The sequence below is a fragment of the Ailuropoda melanoleuca genome, chromosome 3 (genome assembly GCF_002007445.2).
Source record: "Ailuropoda melanoleuca isolate Jingjing chromosome 3, ASM200744v2, whole genome shotgun sequence".
NCBI lineage: Eukaryota > Metazoa > Chordata > Mammalia > Carnivora > Ursidae > Ailuropoda > Ailuropoda melanoleuca.
In genome coordinates this window covers 58,865,217-58,875,453 of record NC_048220.1, presented here as the reverse complement: position 1 = coordinate 58,875,453, position 10,237 = coordinate 58,865,217, and the positions used below count along the sequence as shown (strand labels likewise).

The 10,237-nt window shown below is 35.2% G+C and overlaps 1 pseudogene; it reads right to left on the bottom strand.

The window, feature by feature from the left end:
• Positions 1–1,505: 1,505 nt before the first annotated feature.
• Positions 1,506–10,237, bottom strand: part of LOC109490152 — a 122,548-nt pseudogene continuing 113,816 nt past the window's right edge.

Genomic DNA, 10,237 nt, shown 5'->3' with positions numbered 1-10,237 from the left:
GGTGCTTTTTTCTCAGTCAACACTCATAGTCAGTAGTTAGATTTGTTTACTTTCATCAGGTTAAGTTAGAAGGTGTACTGAGACATATAAAAACTATCAAGTAGGATGGTTATTATGGTCCCATACTGAAGAGTTGTGATTACTGCATTTTGTTCCATTGATTTGAATGCTTCATTTTGTTTAGAAGTTCTTCATTGCTGGACAGTTAAACTCTGTTCAAGTTTTCATTAAGCTAGATAATGCTATTAGGATGGACATCTTTGTGCCATGAGCTTGTTCTTGTTTCAGATTATTTTTAGAGTAAATATTCTAGAAATAGATATCCTGGGTCAGCTAGTGCTAAAACTTTTTTTTACACTTACTGAATATTGTCAACTGATTTTCCAAAATATTGTATTTATACTGCCACTAGTAAAACATAGATCTGCAAACTTAATTGCACTCTTGTACTCATGACAAGTTCAATAGACCACACACATCTACTCCATCACAAAGTCTCTGTTAAGGAAGAAAATAAACCTCTCCACATCCCATATGAGGCTACCCTCCTGAGATTTCTAAGTGCTTCATATTTCTTTTCTCAGATTGATGGTGAGTAATAATGTCTTTGCTGTCAGAGTAAACACTTCTGGCAGGATGGCCTTACATTCTAGCCCCTACTAAGTAATGACACTAAAGCAAACATACACAAAGATAATACTTTAACTCAAAGTCTTGGTCACCATTTTACTTAATTATTAATTTTATTTAAAGCAGTATTTCCCCTTTAAAAATGATGCCTAATGAAATTAAACATTTAAATCAGGATAATTTATAAAGAATAATATATATAAAATATATATGTATAAAATTTTATGTCGTATATGTGTGTGCATATAAAATTCTATGTATTAGAAGGGAAACTATGTGTCTGTGTATATATATATATATATATATATATATATATATATGTATTTTTTTTCCTCCTGACATATCATATAGTCCCACTCTCTAAAGGCAATAGCATTAACTAGCATTTTTTTTTACCCTTTCAGATGTCCTTATTTATTTATTTTTGGCTATACAATTTTATTAACACAAAGAAATCATACTGTGTCTATTTGATAGCCTGTTTTATTTTTCATTGTAAATGATATTTAGTACATGATATTTATATATCATTATACATGAAAATTCCTTATTATTTTTAAATGAATGGAAAATTTTCCCTTTGTTTACATGTCTATAGTATTTTCTGTTGCTTTCTATCACTGCACATTTAAAGTGTTTCCATTTGTTTTGTTTTTTTTAAAAATGATAACATGGTCATCTTTTTTTTTTCAGAGACATTTACACACCTGTATAAATACAGTTTAAGGATAAACTTAGAGAAATGGCTGAGTTAATATGTACACATTCAAAATTTTATTATAGATTTATGTAAAGCACTCTTGCGAGGGAGTGTATTAATTAAATTCTCATTTTATTTATTTACAACTGATAATCAATTTATTAAAAAGATTGATCTAAGCATCTGCAATGGTGACTTTAATCTTGAGTCCTGGAGCAATACTGACGCAAATAATCTGCTTAATGATCTCAGAAGGACTGTGCAAATCAGTGAGCTGCTTGTGGATCCTCTTCTGAGAACGACCCCAAGTCTTAGAGCCTTCACTGCAAGTTTTTCTTGGAGTGATTCTGAGTCTTGGTAGGCATCTGAACTGTCCTTTCACTTTAAGATTCTTTTCCTTTGTGCCTCTGATCAAGTAAGCACACACCTTCTCCACAGATTTATCTTGCATTTGGTTAGAGGAATTCTCATTCGGTGAATCGCAGCCTCTGGTTCCACAGGTGTCTTCCCAGAGTCTTTTAAGAGGCCTGGCTGTGGCGCGGTTTCCTTACCGACTTGTTCCTCCCCCAGAACGGACAGCCCTGAATCAGGAGCGGGAGCAGGGCATCCCGAGCTCCACTGTGGCTGACACTGGGTCTTCCTCAAAGAGTTAAATTCTCATTTTAAAGTGTGAGTATACATAGTGGTATGCTGATAAATGCTTAATAACTGCTTCTCCGGCTTAAAAACAAACTACAAAAACAAAAAACAAAAAAACAAAAACCTTTCTTGATAGTGATTGACAAACTCCACGGTAAAAGTCCTCCAGCCAACGTCTATTTCAAACAACCTACATGATGTTACTGAAGTCAGAATTGTGCAAAAATGAACCAAATCAGCTCTCACGAGTTGGGAAAGCTGTCTCTGGTATACCAGTGATTGTGTTTCCTCACAATCCCTTAACTATGGGTGCTATCAATCATTTAAACATATTCCATATTCCATCATAGTTTATAGATTAGCAGAGGTATTTCTTTTTATTATTATTTGCATTTATTTAATAGTAAATGAATAGTTTTTTTGTAATGGTGTTTTCCTTATAGCTGTGTGTTTATGTTCTGTGCTTCATTTCCATAGGATTGTTCATCCCTCTACAATATATTTGAACCTCTTCTTTCTGTGGAAAGAAAAGCATGCACTTTTTTTTTTTATAAGTTGTCAATATTTGTCTTGTTTGTCATTTATCTTTTAACTTTTATTATTATTTTGTATTTGTGTGCTGCAGAGTTTTTAATTTTTATGAAGTCAGTGTATTACATTTTCTTTTAGGCATTCAGATTTGTAATAATTAGAAACAAATTAGAAAACATGGATAAATTAATGAATGTCTTTGGATGTCAATTTTCTTACCTGTTAAGTAGGAGTTGATGGCTCTATTTCTTCGTAGCTCAAATAGTATATAATCCTTTAAAACATTTCTACTTTGGTTTCTTTAACTTGGGTTATTTCTCTGAGATTCAAATATCGGAGAGAAAAACTTCACTCAGCAAAATAATCTGCCATTCACTACCAATTTACTTGAGAACAAACCCTCAGTTGTATCCTTTTCCTATTTCTTGCCAAATATGTGGAAAATTTCCCAACCAAATGACTAGGTTCTTTCTTAAAGTGAGAGCAGTGCCCATGTTGTGGTTCTAATGGGTGGGGAGGTATCTTTTAGTGGGAGATGAGTTCTTCCTCATGGGTATGTTTTCTCATGTCCAGCAAGAATTTCTACTTATGAAATCTCACCACACAACCCTTCTGTAGTGTATTCTGTAACTTTTCCCCTGTAACTTTCCTACGTTTTTTTCTTGGAACAAAAGACAAGATACAAACATAAGCAACTTTCAAATTGTGATTTCTTATCAGTGGGAGATGAGTCCTTTAATTAATATAGATTTAAAACCAGTGATCTTTTATTTATCTTCAAATTCATGCTCCATTTTTCTACCAGGATATCAGGATCAGAGGACCTTAGATGCAAGATACTGGACTAGATTATACCACATAAGTAAGACACAGCTGGACCAGAAAAAAATATGCCTGAATGTGTGTGTGTGTGTGTGTGTGTGTGTGTGTGTGTGTGTGTGTGTGTGTGTGTAATTTAGCTGCATTCTGTTTTCAACTTGGAAACTGGTTGTATTTAAAAATGCTGCTCATAATTTGGGGATTAAAATATATTTAGTATTTAAAAATATGGTCATTAGGATCTCAGATAAGTTCATAAGTTTCTATTTAACAAATTCAGTATCTAAAAGAAAAAAATATTAAAAGAAATGGTAGGGAACAGAATGTGGATCCTGGGAAATTAAGGAGCTGTGGTTGGAAGAGATTTCCCCTTTTCTCACTTCTGTTGCTATTCTGATTGTTGCTCCTCAAGGTTATCGAGGGCTGCAATTAGAGAAAATGTATAAAGAGATTTATTAACAGTAAGAATAAATGGAGAAATACAAGCCGAGTCCTTTATATATTCATTTTACCTCAAAGCTCAGAGTTGGTAAAAGGCAGAAGTAGTATTCCAAAATAGTTATGTATTTCTGTTTTTTCCCCTTCTTTCTTTCTCATGTCTCTTCTCTATTTCCCGCTCATGTCTTAGCACATCAGATCCATATTCTAATTAACTGGCATTATAGCCTGGTAGGAAGGAAGAACCAGACTAGTGTATATGTGATGGGTGTAGGATGAGAAACTGCATCTGACAGGGAGAGGAACTGTAGTAATTAGGAGAAAGCTGAGAGATAAATGGAGATTCTGCAAAACAAAGGGGAGGCAAGAGAAATAGCTCTTCCTCTGTAGTACATGAAAGTCAGTGTTTCCAAAGGACTTTTTTTTTTAACTTAATTTTTTTTTACAACAGTTTCAGATTAACAGTAAAACTGAAAGGAAGGTACAGAGATTTTCTATATGCCTCCTGCCCCTGCACAGGCATATCTTCCCTTATTATCAACAACCCCCATCAGAGTGATGCATTTGTTACAAATGATGAACTGACATTGACCCATCATAATCACCTGAAGTCCTAATTTACCTTAGGGTTCTCTACTGGTATTGTACATTCTATAGGTCTGGATGAATGTATAATGACATGTATCTATCATTATAATATCATACAGAGTATTTTCACTGCCCTAAAAATCCTGTATGCTCTACCTATTTATCCTCCCCACTCCAATACCTGGAAACCACCGATCTTGTTACTGTTTCCATAGTTTTGCCTTTTTGAGAATGCCATGTAGTTGGAATCATACAGTAGGTAGCCTTTTAAGGTTGGCTTTTGACTTAGTTATATACATGTAAGTTTCCTCCATGTCTTTGCATGGCTTATAGCTCATTTCTTTTTAGTGCTAAGTAAAATTTCCCTTTCTAAGGTACCAGTTTATTTATCCATTCACCTATTGAAAGACATCTTTGTTGCTTCCAAGTTTTGGTGGTTATGAATAAAGAAGGTGTAACCATTGGCATGCAGGTTTTTGTGTGGACATGTTTCCAACTCCTTTGGCTAAATTCCAAAGAGTATAATTACTGGATCATTTGGTAAGAGCATGTTTATTTTGTAAGAAACCATCAAACTGTCCTTCTAAGTGTCTGTACTATTTTGCATTCTCAGCAGCAATGAATGAGAGTTCCTGTTGCTCCACATCCTGGTCAGCTTTTCGTGTTGTCAGTTTTCTGGATTTTGGCCATTCGAATAGTCCTTCAGCCAAAGACTTTTACATGTTTTCAAAAATATGACTAACACTTCTAAATAGCATTGATTAAGCAAAATAACATTGATGAATTGATTGCCTGAATTTAGAGAGAGTGTGTGTGCATGCAGTGGAGGGGAAGGGAAAACAGAGGGAGAGAGAGAGAGAATCTCAAGCAGACTCCTTACTGAGCAAGAAGCTGATGTGGGGGTTGATCTCACGACCCCGAGATCATGATCTGAGCTGAAACCAAGAGTCAGACACCTAACTGACTAAGCAACCCAGGCACCCCAGCAATAATACCATTGATAAAACGTGTGTACTTTTTTCCATGCCATTTTTTATATTTTTTAATAACATTTTTTATTATATTATGTCACCATACAGTACACCCCCAGTTTTTGATGTAAAGTTCCATGATTCATTACTTGTGTATAGCACCCAGTGCACCATGCAATACGTGCCCTTCTTAATACCCATCACTAGCCTATCCCCTTCCCCCACTCTTCTCCCCTCTGACGCCCTCAGTTTGTTTCCCAGAGTCCATAGTCTCTCATGGTTCATTCCACCTTCTGTTTACCCCCGCCTTTCTTCTTCCCTTTCTTCTCCTAACGATCTTCCTACTTCTTATGTTCCATAAATGAGTGAAACCATATGATAAGTGTGTACTTTTAATTTAAACCAAACTTTTTTTTTTTTTTGGTCCTTAGTGGTAGTATGTTACTGAATGGAGTAAATTTTAAAACTTAGAATCTTAAAAGCTTTAAATCCAAATTATATAGCTTCTTACCAAATTCAGGAGTCTCCTCTAAAAAAAATCTTGATAGTCAGTTGTGTAGTCATTGATTGCCTAATTTTATCCATGAGATACCCTCTCTGTAGGGGTCATTCTCTCAGTAGCCAAAAGGAAGACAGTAAAGCAAGTGTTTGAGGATATAGGCTCTAGATAGATTATTTTGTTCCTACTAACAGGATCTTAGGCAAGATATCAAACTTCCTATTTCAGGCTCCTCACCCCAAAAAAGGACAAAATAATAGAGTATTTTAAATATTTAACCAGAAAATGAATATGAAGTGATTTGGATATGCTGATACCTGCCTAAGTCTTGGTAAATTTTAGTTATTATTAACTATATATATAGGAAAATAACATTTATTGAACTAAAATATTTCCCCTTGAAAGTAGCAAATATGGAGAAGAAAAATATCTCTAATGCTAATGTATCAAGTAACTATGGGCGTATTCACTGTGATATGAAGAACCCAAAAGAGGGTAAGGCATTTTCAAGTGCCTTTCATCTCTTCTAGTAGGAACAACAGCTTCTCTTTGTCACTGACATAATTCATGACTACATTTAGTGAGAATATAATCATGTATCTTCTGAATACCATTATGACTGTTTTCTCATTGGCCACATCTTACTAACTGTATCTCTTAGCTTCCCTTGGAAATTCTACATGTAAACTAACAGAGGAAATGTATAGAAAAATCCTTAAAGTGTATTCATTTGTCATTAGCTCACTAAATTTTAATTTAAAATCAGAAATTAGAACCAAAAATTGCACATTGTAGTTTTTAAAAGTGAGTAGATTCCAAACTGTGTGTGTGTATATATATATATATATATAGTATTTTATACTATATAGGCTATGTTCTTATCCCTCTTTCATTGTAACAGAATTAAAGGGCTCAACTTTGTGTCATTACTTCTTTAAAGGAGACACCTTTCACTCTATCTTTTGAATTTCTTCTTCCAGAAGTTGCTGTGGTTTGTTATGATGATTGCCCACACCTTTCCTTGGTTGCCCTCAAAGATAGGCATAAAAAATCCATTCATTTTAAGCACTTTACTGTTTTTTTTCCCCTGTGGAAAAGCTAATGGGATTTTCTAATAAACAATAGTAAAAGTATAAACATCACAAACAACAATGTCCAAATAATGAGACAATGCTTCCACATAACCTGCTCACTTAAGAGGAAGTTTATGTATAATTTCCTATTTTCTTCTTTAACTGAAGAGTTTGAATTTGAGTTCTGTGGCTGCTATAAAATGTTCCCTCAGATCTTTGACATCAAAGAGCATAACTGACTGAAGCCCAGGGTGATGGGCTTCATCCATCTACATCTTCGAGCTGAGACACTCTCCTCATGCTGATAACTAAGCATGCCATGGACACACTAAGGCAGCTCATTTCTGGGAGGTACAGGACTCCTCTGATGGAGAGTGTTGCCTTCAAGATTCTCCAACAGCCTTGCTACATGCTACAACTGTACTATAGTCTAAAACTCCCCCCCAAAATTTCTTTCCTTTCCTCTCTTTCACTAAGGTCAGTGATACTTGCAGTGGGATAGCTTTCTCAGTACCACCTCCCCTCTTGCCCTTTTAATTTACCCTTGCAGGCATTTTCCTTAATAAATCTTTTGAGTGCTTTCTTTTTTTTTTTTCCATGTTGAAATTTGCTTCTCAGAAGACCTGAACTTACATAAGCCCTCAAGAGAATTTATCTCTTTCCATCACACACACAATGCTCATTTGGATAAAACAAATGTGTGGAAAGAGTAAAAATGAAAAAAAAAAAGCTAATAGGATATTTCAGTGGAAATGAATAATATTTAGCCTGAGATATTCTAGGAAATAGAGATACTGGTTATAAATTCATATTAAATATTCTATTGAAGGTCTGTATTTGTTGGATATCATGCATATATTGGCAAGTTGTATTTTGAAAAGTTTTATTAACATGTAGTTGATAATTTCATAGCAATCTTTATAAAACCCGAAGGCACATAAAACAACTTGTCCTTGTCTTTGGGAATTGTGCCCAAAGTTCTTAAAGTTAAAAGGAGAAGATTAAAAGTGCCCCTAAAAATTGCAGGTTCCACTATCACAGGTTCTATCTTTGTTCTATCAGTCCTGCTACCATAACTAATCCACACTATTTTTTCAAATAAACTTTGGTTTCTTATCTGAGCCATGAACTGTTTGGAAACAGGAAGAGAAGCAAAAATTGACAAACCACAGTAAAGTGATATCCAATCAGGAAGGTTTAAAACCACTCTACCTTCTGTTTCAATTACCAGTGACAAGCTAGGCATAAAACATGTCATGGGAAATGTCACTTACTGGATTAATTTGTCTCACCTCTGTTGAAAAACAACAGTCCATATCAGGATTCTGATATTTGTTGCTTAGACAAAATGCAAATCACGTTGTTCTAGTCCAAACATATTCATAATTCCCCCCAATAAAAAGATTACTTAGTGGGCAAGAAGTTATGGTTATTTTCATGAAGTTTAAAAAAAAAAAAGGAGCAACTTGTGTAATGATCCAATCATTTATGTTTGTGATAAATAAAGCACGGTATTATTCTATGATACAATTAAATTTGGGCTTCTAAAGAAGTATAGGAATTCCACTCAGCTTATGGAAAATATAGCAATGATGGATTAGAAAGTAGTTTCAAGCAGAAGAACTAAAATGAAGAAATGAAAAAGTCTAGAATTTGAGACTTATATCCGGAGAATCAAAAAAAAAAATTAGTTGGACTGGAATGAAAGTTCATGAAGAGTACTTTTTGAAAATGATATTGAAAAATATAGCTAAGTATGGCTCAAGGGAGATATTGAATGTCACAATAAAGAGTGTATTTCCTATCGTTTAGACCAGTGGTACCCAATCAGGAGGATGTATATACTGACGATGCCCAAAACAGGGGCAGCCTCAAGATTTTCACTATTATTGAATGTTTCTGAGAGGTCAAGAGGAAAAAGACAGAGATTGGATTCACTGAATAACAATGCCATTTATTATTTACCCATACCAACAATTATAGTAAATAATTTACCTTCTTTCAACTCATTTAATTATCATAGTAACTGTATGAGTTAAATACTGTCTTATACATTTTGCTTGTGAAGAACAGCAGCTTAGTGGGATTAAGTAACATTTTCAGCCCTTTGTTAAGTAGCAGGGTTTGGATTCAAAGACAGATCCGTAGGACTACAAAGATGATTTCTTAACCACTGCAGTGTTCTACGGAATTTGTGACTTTTCACATAATCTGTGTAAGTTAATTAAAGAGTTAAGAAGTGGGTAACTAGTTAAAAAATACAGCAGCTAGAACTTCTTGTGATGGACTCTGGGCTTAATAAGAAGTATGAAACCTCAGGGCGCCTGGGTGGCACAGGGGCGCCTGGGTTGCACAGCGGTTAAACGTCTACCTTCGGCTCAGGGCGTGATCCCGGCGTTATGGGATCGAGCCCCACATCAGGCTCCTCTGCTATGAGCCTGCTTCTTCCTCTCCCACTCCCCCCTGCTTGTGTTCCCTCTCTCGCTGGCTGTCTCTATCTCTGTTGAATAAATAAATAAAATCTTAAAAAAAAAAGAGAAGTATGAAACCTCGAGAGAGTTTAATTTAATTGTTGTTTGCAGAATGGTGTATGACTCAAGTCTCCAGCCTTGATGTTTTTGCACACTTTGCCCATTTAGGTATAATCCCTAACCCCTTGCCAATGTGCCTTTACTCTTCTCTGTTTTTCTTCCTCTTTCTTTCAGTACTAAGAATCTGCTCATTTCAATTAGCACTGAAATTTTGTAAGAGTCATTACCTTCCCCTTGACTCTTTTACATTATTTTAGTTAACACTTAATAACATCTTTGTACCTTAACCAGGGCATGCTTGTCTTTTACCAGAAATGGAGGGATGGGGTTTTATATTTTCATTATTCTACAATTTCAGGTAATGAAGTTTGGGCAAGATGCATTGTTTTTCCTCCTTTAATAGGGTATCACAGTGAAATAGGGATGAGGTTTTTTTGGCACATGTTGCTTTTGAATAAAAGCCCGAGATCTAATGTCAAATGCGGATTTTCGGAACTAAGAAGCAATAAAATTGAAAGGAAACATCTTCTGAAGCAGACTCATGAAAAGGAGGCAGAACTTGAGGAAGAAACTGAGGATTATAGGCGAGAATGTCCTTTGATTTGATGTTAGATCTACCTTAACGTCCAGAGCCCAAAAAGTATGGGAGCTAAAATCTGTAATCTATCATGGTTTCCTGTTAGCAGTAAGTACTTATCTCAAGTCAGGGATTATAGGCACAAAGCAGGTAAATTGACAGCCTTGATGCAGTTGGGGGTTGCCTAGCTCATCCGGCTGTCCTAAAGCCCAGCAAAGAGAACCTCCAACAACCAGAAGAG